Source organism: Muntiacus reevesi, chromosome 3, assembly GCF_963930625.1.
Source record: "Muntiacus reevesi chromosome 3, mMunRee1.1, whole genome shotgun sequence".
Classification (NCBI taxonomy): domain Eukaryota; kingdom Metazoa; phylum Chordata; class Mammalia; order Artiodactyla; family Cervidae; genus Muntiacus; species Muntiacus reevesi.
Genome location: NC_089251.1, coordinates 165430284 through 165445713, shown reverse-complemented (window position 1 = coordinate 165445713; position 15430 = coordinate 165430284). Strand labels below are relative to the sequence as shown.

Here is a 15430-nt window from a genome sequence, read left to right as displayed (position 1 = left end):
TGAACCAGCTTGTGTGCCTAGAAGCTGGTTGTGTGCTTGTGTGTGTGTAGTAATAGTAGGGATGGTGGTGGTGGTATTTAGTTAGATCTATATGTCCTCTGTGTGTGTGTGTGTGTGTGTGTGTGTATACTCAGATGGTATAAAGTGTCTCCTTTCTGGCGCCTCTGTTTGTGTTTATGGACAGCACAGAATGTTGGCAGTGAGTGCAGATTCTATAGTCAGTTGCTAGTCTCTTAGAAAGGGGACAGGGACATATGTAGATATATGAAGGCTCTTGGCAAGTACATCTCACAAGTTTGTCCTGTCTTCTGTTAATGATCTGAGAAGCTAGAGTTAGCTAGAAGTTGGCCAGAAGTCAAGGTTGTGCTGGGAATGATATTCTCGACCTCTGTGGCTGCTAAAAGCAGGTCCTTTGGGAAATGCCATTTTTGTTTCTCTCTCCAACTCTGCCAGAGGTGAGCACCCTCCTCCATCATCACCCCTCTGCTTCCTTCGGTTTTCAAGGCACGTTGCTTTGGCATATCTCATAGCCAAGCCTTGATTTTTCTTTCCTGAAGAAGAGGCTCATCTCGGTCTTCCAGGAAATCAGTTCCATTATAAAAAACATGCTGGTCTTGTTAAGTTTAATAAATGCAACTCAGAACTGGCCTTGAGGTCTTAGGCTGCCAGCTGGAATGCTTCCTGAAGCCTCAGGAGTGTGGCAGTCTCAGCCACCTCCCCTCCCCTATCCCCGGGCACCTGCGTCTCTCCTGAGACCGTGGGTCTGTGCTGGATGCCCAGGAAACATTTCAGACCATGGCAGCGGTCAATGAAGGACTCCTCTCTGTGGGGTTTCCCTGGTGGCTCAGATGGTAAAGAATCTGTCTGCAATGAGGAGACCTGGGTTCGATCCCTGAGTCGGGAAGATCCCCTGGAAAAAGAAATGGCCAAACACTCCAGTATTCTTGCCTGGAAAATTCCATGGACAGAGGAGCCTGGCAGGCTACAGTTCACGTGGGGTTGCAAAGAGTTGGACATGACTGAGCGACTAACACTTTCCCTTTCTCAGTGGGGAGGGTGGAGAAGGGCTGATCTGAGCCTGGGGCATTTCAGCTGTTCGTTCTCCTTTGGGTCCCACAATTCCCGCTGGAGCAGAGAGGAGCTGGGTGATTGGGTTTTTTGTTGCTGGGTCTTCCTGGTATCTGCTCCAGACCTCCTCGCTCGAATCATAATCCCGGAGAAGGAGTCACAAGGAAGGACAGGCAGCGAGTCCTAATCTGGAGTAAGAGCCTTTTAATTTCTGCTCTGCCACAATTAATGATCAGGTCTGGGGTCCTTTCTTTTAACTGTTTTGCATCTCAATTGTTTGACCTGTATTTGTGAACTGCTCTGAACTTGACAATGCTAAGCTGAAAAACTCAATGACATGGAACATAAGGGAGAATGCTGAACGCCAGAGCAATGCTTCCGTGCAAGGTAGGAGTGACTTCAGAGAGGCTTCTTTTTGTGGCAGTATCTTCAATGGGCAGGCTCTGCCAGAACCTCCTCCTAGAGCACACACGTCTGCTTGTTCTCATGGTTCACTCTGCCTGTCGTCTGTGTCACCGTGTTCCCCAGCAAGGGGAGAGGACAAATGGTGCTGAGAGAAGGAGTGACAGTGTATTTGAGTGGCACGCTGTTCGTATGGAAAGGGGAGGAAGGAGAGAAATGCTCTTATTTGGTTTAGAGCAAATTTTAGCTGATTTTCCTTTGAAATATCATTCTCAGGTAGAGGTAAAAAGAGTTTCTCCTGTGGCCCAGTTCCTGAAAACTCATGAAAATCTCAACCACTGACTTTCCAAACAGCATTGCTGTATCCAGGGCTGACCCTCTCCACCAACAACTGGGTGTTTTCCCCTTTTGTGGGTGCTCCCCAGGTGTGTCCTCCACATTCGGGAGCTTGGCAGCCGCAGCTGTGATAGCATAAGGGCTCTGAGTGCATGACCGGCCCCTTCCGGCCTCCAGACACAGCTCAAAGTCTTCCCGGCACATCTAGGCCGGGGCCTGCTCTCGCCCATGCCGGCTGCATCAGCTCCCAGCTGCTGTGTAACAAAAAGCCACAAATGTAGAGACTTAAAGCAACAGAAATTTACCATCGCCCAGTTCTGCAGATCAGAAGTCCGGTAGGCTTGGCTGATTGCTACCCTGGATCCAAGGCTGAAACCACGGTGAGGCCCTTCTGGATGCTGATCTGAGGTCTCAGGGGAGCATCCTCTTCTGGCTCGTTCAGGTACTTGACTAAAATCACAGGGTGTAGGACTGAGGCTCCTTTCCTGGCTCCGTCCCCTGACTCCAGACTCCACCTGTCTTCAAGGCCAGTAACGGGGGAGCTCACACTCTGCGTCTCTCCTGCCTCATCCGCTCACGTCTCTGACCTCAGCCAGAAAGACTCTCTGCTTTTAAGGAGAGGACACACCCAGATCACTCAGGAAAATCTCCCTGTCTCTAGGTCCGTGACCTTCAGTCTACAAACTCCCCTTTGCCACATGCATAGAGTATTCACAGACACCAGGGATTAGAGCATCTTTGGGGAGGCCATTGTCCTGTCTACCCCACAAGCCCTCAAGTAAGGGGTACCCCAGGAATCAAGCATTTACAAACCAAGCAGTTGGGTTTGAGAGGATTTCTCTATGAACCCATTCGGGAAGCTCACTAGAAGTCACCAGGTCACTTTTTTTTTTTTTAATATTTATTTAGCTGCTCCAAGTCTCAGTTGCAGCATGTGGAATCTTTAGATGTGGCATTCAAACTCTTACCTGTGGCAGGTGGGATCTTGGTTCCCCAGCCAGGGATTGAACCTGGGCACCCTGCATTTGTCCAGAGTCCCCGCCACTGGACCACCAGGGAAGTCCCCACCTGGTCACGTCTGTGTCTTCCCTCCCTTCCCTTTTTGTCCTGTTAATCTAGGAGAGAGGGGATGGGAGACAAAAATGGATGGGCTTTTAAAAATGTATATATATATTGTCCATACATAAACATACATACACTTATACATATGTATATCTATACTCACATGTATGCACATATGTGTATATATGTGTATATGTGAGGGAAGCCAGGTGGCGCTAGTGGTAAAGAACCCATCTGCCAATGCAGAAGACATAAGAGATACGGGTTCCATCCCTGGGTTGGGAAGATCCCCTGGAGGAGGAAATGACAACCCACTCCAGTATTCTTGCCTGGAGAATCCTATAGACAGAGGATCCTGGCAAGCTATGGTCCATGGAGTCACAGAGTCAGACACGACTGAAACTATTTAACACAAATGAACACACATGAACATGAATATGTGCATGTGTGTATATGTGTGTGTGTATACAACAGACACATAGAAGAATACATACACACACACATGTATTATCTCCACCCTGAGTTCATTAGCAGAATGCCCCCAGAGGTCCTTGTTGAATTAGCCGACCCTTCGCAGTGTCCGGGCACCATTATTATCTAACTTGACTCCTGCTGACTCGGCCCCCACTTGGTTTTGTGGGACCTCCTGATCCACTGTCACTCTGGGCCTCTTCCTGGAGAAAGATGACCTAAAGCTGAAGCCTGAATATCCCAGAGAGCTGCCCAGCCGAGCTACAGACCCTCTGATCAAATCACTCCATTTCTCTCTCGGGGAAAAGCAGAACCAAGAGCAAGGCTGAGGAGGAACGTGAAGCAAAGCTGCCCAGTAGGGAGGGAGGCGCAGGAAGGGGGCATGAGAGGCCTGGGCAGCACCCCCAGCCCGGATCGTCTTCACCTTTTTCAGAAGTAGTGGAGCATTCGGGGAATGCCAGATGTATCCATACATCAAAGTGAGATGCTTGTTCTCTACAAAGCACAGACACTTTTTAGGCATGCCTCACACACTCCTCCCCAGTCAATGGTCTGTCCTGACCGGGTACTTTCTGTTTGAAATGCATGTTTTGGAGGAGATTTCCTCTAATTGAGTGAGTCTCTGAAGAAGTGCTGCGTTCTGATGTTTTGTCATGAATTCATATTCCAGAAGAAAAAAATATGCTTTGGGTTCTACTGGGTTATGATGTATTTTTGAAGGAAAAACAAAAACAAAAACTTTAACTTCTGGTTACCAGGGATAACTGTCTTCCCTGGTGGCTCAGCCGTAAAGAATCCACCTGGCAATGCAGGAGATGTGGATCAATCCCTGAGTCAGGAAGATCCCCTGGAGGAGGGCATGGCAACCCACTCCAGTATTCTTGCCTAGAGAATTTCATGGACAGAGGAGCCTGGCGGGCTACAGTCCATAGGGTCACAAAGAGTCAGACACAACTTAGCAACTGAACAACATGTGTAATAAGTTAAGGCTGGAGCCCCTCAGGTTGCATGTTCAGTGTTTCTGGCTCCGACCACTCCTCCGCACATCCATGCGACTTTGGAAGAGGCCTGGAGAAGGCTGGGTGGAAGCGTCTAAGGGCAGCTTTTAGTGCAGAGAAAGGTGCGTTAACCACCGGGGCTGCTCAGGAATGACATGGCCTGGGGAGGACAGGTCACAGGGACAGAGGTCCTCAAAAAGAGGATGCCTCCTGCTTATCAGGGTGCTTGGAGATTCCAGCATCAGATAGATGTTAAACTCAGTTGCTCTAGCTCCCTCCCTCAGCTGAGGTGCTAGGAGTTTGGGAGTCTCTTTTGAGGTGGTCGATTTATGACGGGTGAGACTTATGTGTGAAGTTTCACACTCACAAAAGCCGTCTTCTGATGACAGCAGCACTGCCCACGGTGCGTCCTCACCAGACCTGGAGCCTGTGTGCGAACAAGAATCTGCAAAGCACTGAGTTCTTAAACAAGAGGAGGTTTGCCGGCTAAATTGCCCAAACCCAGGAGTGTCCAGGGCAGCCTTTGCAAGTGACCCCTGCAGAGTGATCTCAGGCGAGAAAATATATTTAAAATATTTCAGTGGCCTCCAGTCTGACCTCCTGACCATGATACAAACCAGGCAAAGATTTCTCACCCTAGATGTCATCTGCAAAATATCCAACTCAAAACAGCGTCACTGATGAAGCGAGAGAGATTAGAAACCAAAACGGTGAAGTAGCCAGGACTCGAAAAATACTGCTATGAATGACGGGAACGTGGATTAACTAGAAATTCTCTATCGAGACCACGTGGAACCAGCAGGCCTTTGGGAGAAGAGCATCAACCAGCTTGTTCAGGAAGTGAGCCCAGTGTCCAGGGTGTGGGGTCTGGTTCCAGCGTGGCGCAAAGCCCAAGAGGAGGTGGGCAGGAGACGCAGGTGAGAAACGGGCAAGGAGAGAGGGAGCGTCGTCATCAGTGGCTGGGGCGAGAATGCCTGGCTCTGACTCGTTGGCCAGCACTGCACAGGCCCTTCCCTGGCTCCACCTCGCCCTGCCAGTGGGGAGGGAAGGGCCCCCAGGGTCACCCTTGGCAGGAGCACGTCCAGCCTGGAGCACCCCCACCCCCGTCCTCCTCTTCCTCCTCCCTCTCCACCTCCCGTTGCCTGCCCTGGCTCCCTGTGACCGTTTTCTCCCTTTGGTCTCTGCATCAGAGAAGCACAGGCCGCGGGGCGGCTGCCTGGACTTTCAGCGCCCCCTTCCCCACCTCCCCTGGGGGAGAGACAAAAGGAGAATCTCCTCCAGGGCAGTGGTCTTCAGCGCCCCCAGCCAGGCGAGTCCGGCAAAGGAGGCCCTCCCTGTATCTGCTTCCTGCACGGTCATCGGACGAACACCCACCACTGAACAACCCACCCACCCGCCAGGGTTATAGAGTCCAGAACAATCCGGTGACAGCCCTGACTTCGAAGCACATCGACCAGAGCCCAGAGCAGCCATGGGCGGCAGGCTGACTCATTCTTCTCAGCGAACATCTGCGGATGCCAAGATCTGAGCTCTGATTCTGGTTTCTGAAAAGCAGAGTAAGTCTTCAGTGACATAAAAATGCCACAGTGCGCCCAGAGGCGGGGGCAGTTCCAGAAGGAGCCGGCACCTCCTGCAAGGAAGTCAAGAGGCTTCTGCAGGTGGCGTGTGCACGGGGCTGGGGAAGGTGCAGTTATAACCGGGATGCGGACGGGAGAGGTGTGCTGGAGGGTGGGGTGAGCAGGGGAGGCAGGAGGCTATTCACAGGGCTGGAGCCGGGCTTGGGTTCACTCCTTCACTCTGCTCAGTTAGCAAAGCAGTCACTGGGGGCCCTAATAGTGTCAGCACCCAGACGGTCTTATAGATGGACACACACACACACACACACACACACACACACACACACACACCCATGGGGCTGGGGGAGGGCACCATTTCACAGCACCATCTGACAGGCACCCATGGCCTGATGGGCATCATTCTATTTTAGTGGAATTTGGTAGAAGGCTTGGAGTTGGCCCAGGGGCTGTCAGAAAGGGGGCACCTGGGGTCAATGGGAAATTCATGAAGGCAGGACAGTTCAGTTCAGTTCAGTCGCTGTCATGTCTGACTCTTTGTGACTCCATGGACTGCAGCATGCCAGGCTTCCCTGTCCATCACCAACTCCTGGAGCTTACTCAAACTCATGTCCATTGAGTCAGTGATGCCATCCAACCATCTTATCCTCTGTTGTCCCCTTTTCCTCCTGCCTTCAATCTTTTCCAGCTTCAGGATCTTTTCCAATGAGTTAGTTCTTTACATCAGGTGAGCAAAGTATGGGAGCTTCAGCATCAGTCCTTCCAGTGAATATTCAGGACTGATTTCCTTTAGGATGGACTGGTTGGATCTCCTTGCAGTCCAAGGGACTCTCATGAGTCTTCTCCAACACCATGGAAGCATCAGTTCTTTGGCACTCAGCTTTCTTTATACTCCAACTCTCACATCCACACATGACTACTGGAAAAAGCATAGCTTTGACTAGACAGACCTTTGAAGGCAGGGCAGGTCTTCACTCACCTAGCTCTCAGGGCCCATCCATCCTGAGGTCTGATGATGCTCAGGGGGCCCAGGAAAAGGTAGGACAGGTGCCTGAGGTCTCCCAGCAGGATCTCTCGGGGAGGTTAATGACCCCCATTTAGACTCAGCTGCATTTCCAGATCTGGAGCCCGGCCCCTCCACCCAGGGAACTGAGACTCTCCCCTGCTGCCCTGACCAGGCGGGTGGAGGGAGTTCTGTGAAAAAGAAGCATGGATTATGTCTCAGAAGATCACAGGGGGCATGAAGTTTGGAGTTTTTTAAATCACCCAAGTGATACAGGAACATATTCTCAAGGAACGAATTTCAGTCATCAGGATAAAAAGGAAGTTTTTTCCTTGACCCCCTCATCATTCTGTAGGGTCCTTGTGGGATTCTGTGGGTCTTTCCAGACTATCTTCTCAGAGTTCAGATACGTATACTGTATGTGTGCATTCATATACAGCAGATGGGGGGAACTGCTTTACCTAAAGGGAATCATACATACCCTTTGAATTGTTCTACAATTTTATTTTCAAATATTTCCTGAAAGCATGTCAACACATAGATGTCATTCTTCTTTCAAGTGTTTAATAGAATTCCAAAGTATAGATGAACCTTAGTGTATTCTTCTATGAATGACTACTTAGACTAATTTTTTTTTACTACTCAGAAAATGAGGTAGTGGTTTTCTTGTATGTATCTCTTTGTGCACAAGTGTTAGTATTTCTCTAGGATTGACAACTAGATGTAGAGTCACTGAGTTAAAAGCTAAGCATAGTTTAAATACTGATTGTGCTGGTGGGTTAGTCACTCAGTCATGGCCAACTCTTTATGACCCCATGGACTGTAGCCTGCAAGACTTCTCTGTCCGTGGAATTTTCCAGGCAAGCATCCTGGAGTGGGTTGCCATTTCCTTCTCCAAAGGATCTTCCTGACCCAGGGATCGAACCTGGGTCTCCTGCACTGCAGGCAGATTCTTTACCAACTGGGCTACCAGGGAATATTGTCCCCTAAAGAGAGTGTACCAACTCATGCTCCATTTCTGCCCACGTTCATTCATGTTGGTGACAGTCTCATCAGGACCAGGATTTTTGCCAATTTGATGGGGAGGGAAAAAATCGTTGCTTTAACTTCCATTTTCTGGATAATAATCAGCTTGCACATATTTCCACGATTGTTGACCCTTTTTCTCCCCTGAGTGCCAGTTCAAACTCTTTGAATGTTTTTCGATTGGGTTGTTTGTTCTTTTCCTATTAACACGTTCCTCATATAATCTCGGTAATAATTTTATAACTAGCTTTTCCCATTATTTTTCTCCCAACCTGTCACTTGCCTTTTAACTTAATCTTTAAACAGAAAGTGTGATTTATTAACAAATTCTATCTATAAGTCTCATCCTACATGGCTCCTGGGCTTTCCTGGTGGCTCAGTGGCAAAGAACCCGCCTGCCAATGCAGGGACCTGAGCTCAGTCCCTAGGCTGGGAAGATCCCCTGGAGGAGAGCATGGTGACCCACTCCAGTATTCTCGCCTGGAGAATCCCATGGACAGAGGAGCCTGGCGGGCTACAGTCCACGGGGTTGCAGAGAGTCAGACATGACTTAGTAGCTAAACAACAACATGACTCCTAGGTTTTGTGCCATATATCCTCACCCAAAAATGATGCAAATATTTCCTTTATTTTCTTCTAATACCTTTCCATTTTGCTTTTTAAGTCTGGCATAGTAACTTATCTGTAATATAATTTTGTGTGGGGGGGGTGTGAACTAAAGTTCTTTTTTTTATATACCCAGAAATCCATATTTTATTTTTTTAATTTATTTATTTTAATTGGAGGCTAATTACTTACAATATTATAGTGGTTTTTGCCATACACTGACATGAGTCAGTCATGGGCGTACATGTGGCCCCTATCCTGAACCCCCCTCCCACCTCCCCTCACCCATCCCATCCCTCAGGGTCATTCCAGTGCACCAGCCCTGAGAACCCTGTCTGATGCATCAAACCTGGACTGGGGATCTGTTTCACATATGATAATATACATGCTCCAATGCTATTCTCTCAAATCATCCCACCCTCACCTTTTCCCACAGAGTGCAGAAGTCCGTTCTTTACATCTGTGTCTCTTCTGCTGTCTTGCATAGAAAGTCCTAACCTCCTTTTTCCCTAATGTCTCAATACCGCTTGCTAGTGGTTCTAGCAGTTGTCAAGCTTGATAGTCTCGGAATTCTTTTACACTCTTAAAAATTATTGAGGACCTAGAGAGCTTCTGTTCATGTAGATTATGTCTATTTCATCATGTCTGAAATTAAAGCTGAGAAATTTGGGGGAATTCTCTGGTGGTCAGGTGCTTAGGACTCTGTGCTTTCATTGCCTCATTCCCCCTGTTTAGTCCTTGCTCAGGAAACTAGGATCCCACAGGCTGCTCAGCAAAAAGGAAAAAACACTGAGAAATTTTTAAAACACAGAAATGCATAAAAGGGGTGAGGACATCATCTTGCAACAGGCAGCCTCCGGAAGAAGCCTCCACGTGGTAGCGTGAGAGTCAGGCTGGGACGAAAATAATGTTTCAGCAATAGTAGGAAAATAGTTTTGATCTGGAGGGTCCCCTGAAAGGAACTTGGGGACTCCAGGGGTCCACGGGCCCCTCTTTATGAGCCACCATCTTTGCCCTGTGTGTTCACAGCCTGTTTACACTGTTCTCACCTTGTTTTGTTTACTAGAAAGGTAACTTTCTAGTCAAGTTTTTGTTTACTAGAAAGGTCTTCTCCTGCTCCCACCTCCCTGATTTTTTTTTTCTCCCTTACCTGCTCTTGTACGTTTTCTCTTCCTGATGAGTTTTCAAATCAGTTTGTCAAATTCCATTTAAAAAATTCCTGTTGGGATTTTGACTGGCGTTATAGTGACTTTGTAGATTAGTTGGGGACAACTTTGCACCTCTATGGAGAAGGAAATGGCACCCCACTCCAGTATTCTTGCCTGGAGAATCTCATGGATGGAGGAGCCTGGTGGGCTGCAGTCCATGGGATGGCAAGGAGTCAGACACGACCGAGTGACTTCACTTTCGCTTTCTCTTTTACACACCTCTATATAAGCATTGGGCTTCCCTGGTGGCTCAGATGGTAAAGCATCTGTCTAAAATGTGGGAGACCTGAGTCGGGAAGATTCCCTGGAGAAGGAAATGGCAACCCACTCCAGTACTCTTGCCTAGAAAATCCCATGGACGGAGGAGCCTGGTGCAGGCTACTGTCCATGGGTCGCAAAGAGTCGGACACAACTGAGTGACTTCACTCACTTCACTCATGTAAGCATTTAGGAGAAAGGATTGGAGAGACTGAAAGACGATGGCCCAGTGATTCAGTCTGAAGGGTCCCAGTAACTTGATCTTCAATGTGTCTGTCATGTAAATCATCAGAAAGTCAGCACCCTCAACCCCAGACTCAGTGACGGGCCCTCAAGTGACAGGAACACAAGCTGTAGTTTCTTATCTCTGTCTAAGGATTAGAGAGTCACCTAATTGATGAGAAAAATAGGCTGACAAGTTCCTGAACCTAGATATCTAAGCGCATTAAAGGCTGATGTAGACATTCCATCTAGAGAACAAAGGGGGCTATTGTTGATGTCTGCTTTTCCATCAGAGCCCTTCCTGTAAGTGAGCATGGCCTAGCTTACTATCATTTTTAGAAAAACTAGAGGACAAAAAGATTACCCATGTCATCTGTTTCTTGTATTTTAAGTATCAGAACCTCAGACAGAGACCTGAAGCAGGAAAAGATGCAGGAAGACCCAGGGGTGGGTGGCCAGCGCCCACTGAGAAAGGCTGCCGGGCACCCAGTGGCATCCCAGTCACATACAGAAAGGGTGCTCGGAGCAGAAAGGGTCCAAGGCAAGCATTCCCTGGCCGTTCTGGAATCTGGGGATTTTGGTCAATGAGGAAATTCACATGAAATACAGACTTTTTAAAATAAACTGTTATCTGGATTTGGCACTTAGCAAAAAAAAAATCCCATCGTGGCCAGCCTAGCGGCTGGAATGTGGGGAGCTGGGCAATGACATGTTAGCAGAGACAAGTTCTTCCCCCGGGGCAGGGCTGAGGCTGTGGGACTGGTGGATGAGGTGTGATGTCATGGGCAGACTCAGCCTTGCAGTCGGAGCTCTGAGGCCTCAGAGTTAGGGCCTGCCTTGTGAAGCTCCATGGCCTGGGGCCTCTGGAAGCTCTTTCTCTCCTACAAGTCTGGAGACCAGGTTACAGTTCTGTTCTGCTGTAAATTGCTGTCTGAGTTTTTATAAGTGGCTTGACTTCTCTGGGCCTTTGCTCTTCATTTTACAAATAAGCATTTTGTCAAATGAAAGGATTAGAATAAATCAGGACATCTTTTACTTAGAGTTCATGACTATCCATAGAGAGGCATCAGGGGCATTTTTAAGCCTCCTGAAATTTTAAGAAAAAATGTGTCCATGTGAATTTTTTTTTTTTTTTTTTTTTACTTTGCTAACAAAGACCCATTTAGTTAAAGCTATGGTTTTTCCAGTAGTCGTGTATGGATGTGAGAGTTGGACTCTAAAGAAAGCTGAGCACTGAAGAATTGATGCTTTTGAACCCTGGTGTTGGGGAAGACTCTTGAGAGTCCCTTGGACTTCAAGGAGATCCAACCAGTCTATCCTAAAGGAAATCAGTCCTGAATATTCATTGGAAGGACTGATGCTGAAGCTGAAGCCCCAGTGCTCTGGCCACCTGATGCAAAGAACTGATTCATTGGAAAAGACCCTGATGCTGGGAAAGATTGAAAGTGGGAAGAGAAGGGGATGACAGAGGATGAGATGGTTGGATGGCGTCTCCAACTCAATGGACTTGAGCCTGAGTAAGCTCCGGGTGTTGGTGATGGACAGGGAAGCCTGGCATGCTGTAGTCCATGGGGTTGCAAAGGGCTGGACACGACTGAGCAACTGAACTGAACTGAACTGAAGGTTAAAAACCTTTGGTTCCATGACCTCTCACCTTTTACAATTCCCCAAATACTGAGGTGCCCTCACCATTCTGCCCAGCACTATTTCTGTGTCTCTGCCAGGCCGTCTCCTCTTGCTTACCTTCCCATGGACAAGCAGACCCCTATTCCTTGAGGGTAGGGAGCTTACCCTCCCCCACTGTCCTGAGTGCAGGGCTGGGTGCCCCAAAAGGCACAGAGCAGGCATTTCTGGGATTGTGTGGAAACCCAAGGAGGGACACCCACCCACCAGCATTTTTAGTCTTTTTCAATTCCCTAGCCACCTAGCAAGCACCTTGGCATGCAGCAGGTTAAGCTGGGGTCAAGGGACATCTGAAGCCATACTCTTGGCGATGGAGGAGGCTCTTGTCTTCTTGGGGGCTGGGGAAGACACATGGAGCCTGGCAGAGGTAACTGCTGTGCTTTGAAACATCTTTGAGGCAGTAAACATCCAGCTGCTTATTAAATTGTCTCCTACTGCTGTTGGCCTATTTCCACTCATGTCTTTTTTTTTTTTTTTTAAATCAGCAAATGGGTTTTGGTACATTAAAGCAGAATTTATGTTTCTTAATCTTATTATGGTGTAGATGTTTTCAACATGAAGCTGTCGGATCAGTGAGAGAATGTATTGTTCAGATATTCAGCCTGAGAGTGAATTTGAGGGGTGTGCAGTCTTTAAGGTGCCATGGGTTCGAGAATCCCTGATGAAGAGGGTCCCCATCTCCCCCAGTCGAGGTTGGGGACAGCCTAGAGCCACGTGTCCCTCAGCAAGAATCAGGAAAGGACCCGGCCCTCCACACTTCCAAGGTTCACATCCCTGCTCTGCTGTTTCCTATGCAAATTATGTAACTGCTTCCTGCCTCGGTTTCCCTGTGGGTCCCGTGGGAATCAGACGCCTCACTACGTTGCTCTGGGGACTGAGTGAGTTATTCCATGTGAAGCCTTTGGAGCAGGGCCTGACACACAACCAGTGATGCCAGCATTGTTATGAATGGCGATGACCGTTCCTCCAGACATCCTGTGGGCCACGGGGCAGCTGTCAGCGGGGAGGCAGAGGGGGTGGCGTCTCGCATCCTACCTGGAATCCGTGTCGTTTTGACCCGGCTGTGAGCTAACAGTGGAGCTGCATTCTGTTATTTATAAAACGCTTCCAAAGCACGTGAGATATTAATAGAGAACACTGCGTGTTTGTTGGGGGAGGGGTTGCTATAAACCTTTAAAACACCGCATCTGCTGCTAACAATGCCTCCTTTTGGAGGTAATCCTGTCAGTGGCATCGCAAAAGGAACAGCAGCTGCGAAGCAAGCCATAGCCATGCTAGAAGGCTACGACCCGCCTCCAGTTTCACATGCCAGCTTCCGTATGTTCACACGGATGGATGTTACATATGTTTTGACAGGACCGTCGTTCTGCCTGGATGGTCAACCGTTCATGACGCATAAGTATTTCTGAGACCATAGACAGGCTCTTCGTGTGTGTATGTGTGTGTGTGTTTGTGTGTGTGTGTGTGTGTCAAGTCACTCAGTAGTGTCCGATTCTGCGATCCCATGGACTGCAGCCCACCAGACTCCTCTGTCCATGGAACTCTCCAGGCAAGAAGACTGGAGTGGGGTGCCATTCCAGGCTCTAATGTGTGTGATTCAGTAAATAAATCTTTTGCTTCATTCTTCCTTCTCTTTCCTACCCTGTCTCCATTCCATTTGTCACTTCCTCTTTGACCTCTCACCCTCTTGTTTTTCCCTTCCAGCCTGCACAAGCTCATTGCCAGTGTCAGCTGCTTTCCTATCACCCCGTTCTCCCGACTCAGGCTTCCTTGTCAGTTTCCCGGGGCTCCACTTCGCCTCTGCTTCCCAGCCGGTGTGGGCAGGGCTCCCGTGTCGCCGCCTCCCCCATCTGTGCCCTTTTGGGTGGGGAGATGAGGCTGGGAGGAGGGGTGTCTATGAGCCTGCGGGCAGGTGGTTGAGAACAGGACCATCTTTGCTATCTGAGCCACCATCCCAGTGCCCCCATGTGCAGCGAGACCTCCTCCATTTGTCCCCCTGGGTGACCCTGGCAGAAATTGAAGTCTTGCCCAGGCTAGTGGCAGGGGTCTGCTTCTCCCCATCTCTCTCTTCCCCCTCTGACCCTCCCTACCCCTCTGTACTCACCCACTTTTCCAGAATCCACCATAGACTTCCTCTTCTTGGGATGTGCGGCTCCTCCTCCATCCCGTTCACCTCCTTCCTCCGTGAGGACCAGGTGGGACCCCCGGAGCACCGTGTGTTGGATCTGTAAGACCCTCACTGCTCGAGCTCTTGGCACCTTGGCCAACTGGGCATTGTACTCATGAAACGTCTTTAATTTCTGAGTAGGGCTCTTCTGAAACCTTGCAGTTTCTAGAAATTTAAACCTTATAAAAGTAAAGCGTGTTTCCTTTTTTCCAAGAGCAGACCCAGTGGTTTATTCTGATGTTGAATGTCAGTCAACAGGCAGGAGCCCATTCATGCCTCCTGTTTTGAATGCAGCCGGACAGTGGCATTTGTTAATCATGACATGGCAGATGGTGGCATTGCCTTGGCGGATATATTCATTTCTCTGGTCCAAAGAGAAATTATATCCAAACCTGAAAAAAATCATTGGTGATATATTACCACATGATCTATAGCTTCCATCCTTGGAAGCATGAGGAAAGCACAAGTATTTTACTTTCTCTGGCTTGTCATCTATCAATGGCAAATGCATGATGTATATTTAAACTCCCAGACCCCTGACAATTTTTTTTTTTCCTGAGATCCATCTGTATCTTGTAAACAGAATCTTATCAATATTTGTGGGACAGAAAAATTCTCTAGTCTTTTCAAATGGCCACACTCTTGGTTGATTTATCACATCTGTTGAAGAATGCCAGGCTTTTTCCCCCCGTTTGGTTTTAGCGTATCTTGTGGAACTCACAGCTCCCCATCACTCAATGTCTGGTGTGGATCCAGGTTTCCTAGTTGCCTGTCAAGTAGCTGAGGACAGCCCTATGTGTCAGGGTTGGCTGAGGGGCTGGGATAAGGTCCCCTAAGAAAAAATCCCACTCACCCTGATGCCACACTGAGAAATGCCCCTGCAGAGTCAGAAGCCCATCCGCAATGGGAGTGGGCATCCCGTGGAGGGAAGGGCCATCCAGGAAGGGAGATAGCCAGGAAGATAAACGCTGCCCGGGTTCCAGTCGCCCGCAGTCAGCCCTGCAAGTGGCTGTCACAGCCTCAAGTCAGGTCGGGAGAGAAATTTGTCAGCGCTCCAGCCCAGCTTTCAGAAGGCAAGGGTAGGGGCGGCGATTGAAGTGAGATTCAATATTGAGTCCATTCAGCAGAGACCCGGGCCAGTGCCCACACCAACCAGTGTGCCCCCTGGTTTTGCTGCCACTGCCTGTGGCTGCAGGGTGGGTCACAAGGAAGGTGCCAAGGTCAGGCGGGGAGGACAGTCAGGAACTGCCAGCCGTGAGAAAGGGATCAGGCCTGGTCAGTGAGCCCGCCAATCCCCTGCTGAGTACAAATGCTGCACCGTGAAGGAGGATGTGGCCTTGCGCCTG

General features: G+C 49.0%; 1 protein-coding gene across 2 annotated transcripts in view; it reads left to right on the top strand.

Moving 5' to 3' along the window:
- ZDHHC14 (zinc finger DHHC-type palmitoyltransferase 14) overlaps nt 1-15430 on the top strand; it is a 279591-nt gene that overhangs the window by 236872 nt on the left and 27289 nt on the right. The window lies entirely within an intron of this gene.